This window comes from Mirounga leonina, unplaced genomic scaffold (genome assembly GCF_011800145.1).
Source record: "Mirounga leonina isolate KUSES-001 unplaced genomic scaffold, KU_Mleo_1.0 Mir_151, whole genome shotgun sequence".
NCBI lineage: Eukaryota > Metazoa > Chordata > Mammalia > Carnivora > Phocidae > Mirounga > Mirounga leonina.
In genome coordinates, this window is record NW_023270377.1 from 40,821,684 (window position 1) to 40,825,370 (window position 3,687).

Sequence of the window (3,687 nt, forward strand, 5' to 3'; positions counted from 1 at the left end):
AGAGCAAAGGCAGCACTTGCAACTGCATACTGCCGTTTATTTCTCACGTAGCTATATACTTGCAGAGATCAGATAAACATAACAATGTATCAAGCCAACATCTGTGAAGTGAAATATACACGAAATGCAATAAGAACAGAATACATCCTGTTTATGCTTGCAGAATAAAGAATTCTCTTAGCCATCCTTCCTTTGGAGACAACATGTTCTTTGTCTTTAGAAAGAACACTTCTGTTTAGAGAGATACACTTTAAGCTAGGCAAGAGCCACTTCCTGCTGATCCAGGCATTTAGGCCTTGCAACATGAGGTAAGGGGAAGAGAACATTTTCTCCTCCTGGCCTAGGCCTGCCTGGCCGACCTTAACCTCAGTGCAGTCCTCAAATGACCCTGGCCTGCAAGGGGTCTACAAGCCTACACCATCTCACTGTCATGGTAGCACCAGAGCATGACACTTGGCTGTGTGTTTCCTTTGCAAACTCACTTTTTTCCCCCTTTCATTACATTCCACTTTACATTCTCCTCCCTTAGGCATCAAAGGATGCCTAAAAACATCTCTTCAATATATCCTGCTGCTTGTCAAAATTGGAATAAGGCAAGGACTCCCTGGTTCACCATTTTGATAAGTTTTTTGTCATTGTTGTCTTTAGCCAATTCTCTGAAGTGACTGTATATAAACTGTAACTTGTAAGTGTCTTTGTGTTGGGGCGGGGGGGGGGCGGTTATTGGTTGTGGATTTTGGGCTTATTTATGTGAGAGATCAATGATGTGATAGCCAAAGTTTTAATGTTGGGTTAGTATCATCTTATAACAAAGGGTAAGTTAAAGTCTTTCCATTGATTGTTCATATGTTGCCTGAAACTATTCGCTTTTATGTGGAAATGAGAGCACAGTAGGAAATGTAGACGTTAATTTTATACACCAGTCAACAAGGAATGAGATATAAAATATTAATATTTATATACAAAAATTGTTGCAAACAAAACCTGTCCCCAGACACAACTGATAGTGCCTGTTAAGCTTAAAATTATCTTGAATATATGATAGGGTCCTGTATTGTTTACAACAGTACAATGAAAGTTGGGTTATTTAATACTGCCTGAGGACCAGTTTGTCCTTTAAAGCGGTAATGTGTAATACTAATAAAGCTTGGTTCTAGGAAATGTAAGTATTATTAAAATAATATCATTATTAAACTTTAGTAATCTAGGTTAAGTTAACCTTGAGGAAAAATAAACCACACAATCTTTATAAAATACTTAATTTAAAAAGGTATTTTAAGTACTATTACTAGTACTTCAGGAGTGTGTATTATACCTTTATAACCAATTGCTTTTATTTCTTAACTAACTTTACTGAGATCTCTAGCTTTTTCTCTCATGTGACTTCTACTGAAAGGACTTTCTGCTTATTTAAGCTGTGAGCCCAAAATGGCTTAGCTCGAAAATGAATCCATATCTAGATGGTAATATTTTACCCATTAAAAATATTTTACTGGAATTTCTATTTTAGATTTATTCCTTTTCCAATATTATTTTCCTAACTGAAATTAACTAAGTCATGGCAAAACTGTGGCAGGGGGCGGGGGGAAGTTCTAATAAATAAGGTAATTAAAATAATCTTAGTGACTTAACAAAATAGATATGCATTTCTCACTTATAACAAAGTCCAAGCAAATATTCAGAAGGATGCCTTTCAGGCATTAGCTCGTGGTTCCTACATATTCAACACTTAATTTCCGAAGTCACCAAAAAGAGAAAAGAGACAATGGAGAAAGTGCATCCACTCTTCAAACTATTTGGCTTCAAAGTAACATAACTCTGTATATTCATTTCTTATTGCTGTTGTACCAAGTTACTACAAACTTTTGGCTTAAACCAACACAAATTTATTGTAGTGCTGCAAGCCATAAGTCCATAATGGAGTTGCATTACTCTCTAGAGTAAAAATACCAGTTTCTAAAAGTTACTTGAAATCCTGTCTCATAGCTCCAGTTCATTTTCAAAGCCAGCAACAGGGAAGGAAGTCCTTCTTAAGACTCCAAAACACTAATGCTGACTCTCCAGCCTCCTTCTTCCCCATTTAAGAACGCTTGTGATTACGTTGACCCCACCGGCTTATTCCAGAATAGTCTCCTTAAGGTCAGCTGATTACGGACCTTAATTCCACTTGAAACCTTAATTTCCCCTTTGCCATGTAACCTGACATATCCACAGGTTCTGGAGATTAATATATAGATGTCTTTGTGGGGTCATTATCCTGCCTACCAATTCATTTTCACTCTCGTTGGACTGTTGAAATCACATCACCTGTACCTACTTATAGAAGCCATAAAATGTAATTCCTCCTTGGGCAACCATTTCCCAACATCAAATCTATACTACATAAAATGGACATAGGAGGTAGGCAGACAGTTTTCTCCACCACAAAGATTAATTGTTTTATACCCTATGAGCAAGGCATCACACTCAAACACAGCATAAAGTGCCCCTAGTCTGATTTTTTGCACATACACAAAAAAGTCATATTTTTCTGTAATGTTATTTTACTCAGGCCATACATATTCTATCTAGGATTCCAGAGAAGTCACACTTCTTCAGACTTTTGTTTGATATATGTATGTTTTTATCTGGAATAAACTCAATTTTTTTTTTTTTAATTCCTTACAGTTGTAACATTAGAGTGTTCTGTTCTATATATCTTTCATAAGATATTCTTAATTCCATACTCCCTTTAAAGGACTGTACTAAGGACAGTGTATTATTATTACTGAAGGTTTGTTAGCCTGGTGGTAGAGCATTTGAGAGGGTTTCTTCTGATTAAGTTTCAGTCTTTGGAGTACACATTGGACCGGTGTCTTGGGAGGTATGGCCTTCATGAGTATTTTTGTCCTTCCCTCAGGGATAGAACTTTTTTTACTTGCAATACCTTCCCTAGCTCCAACAGGTATCCTCCACTTTTCCCATTTTATTTCCAGAAAAAAAAAGATATTAAGGCTCTCCCACAACCCCTTAGTTGAAATAGGGAGGCTGGGGCTGGGTGGAGTTCCCTTCCCCAACTGCAATCTTTCATTAGTGTCTTTTGATGATGTCCTTCCCTTGCAAAGTAAGACTTTGTTCAACAAGAGGAGGGGTCTGAGTGGATTTCATGGTGGTTGCTCTTCCCCTCCCTAGCCAGTGCTATAGAGGGACTGTTTCTTGATTCTTTCCATTCTTCCTGTGAGAACCTGATGGAATTCCTGGAGGAAAAGCCTTTGAAAGCATGAGGAACCAATAGAAGTATAGCGAGCTTCTCCCTCTCACACTAGCTCACACCCAACTTCCAGCAATTTGTCGAAATTGCTGCTTCAATGTCTCAAGAGCTTATAAGGAGCTGAGTGGCTTCTGCCCCAATTAAGCAAATGCTCAGGTCCTGTTTCTCCCTGTAGGTGCCTATCTTTACAGATTTTCCAGTTGCTGGTTTACCCTGTGATCTCAGTTCACTGACAGGCCCAAGGAAAGTCAGTGATTTTTAGTTTGTCCTGTCATTTATTGTTATAAGGGCAGACTTGACCTCTTCTCAACTCTTTACATGTACAAGCTAATGCCAAGTACTATATAAGTTTTCTTCATTGAGTAATTGTGGTTTGATTTTTTTTTAATATTATTTATTTATTTATTTATTTATTTATTTATTTATTTATTTATTTA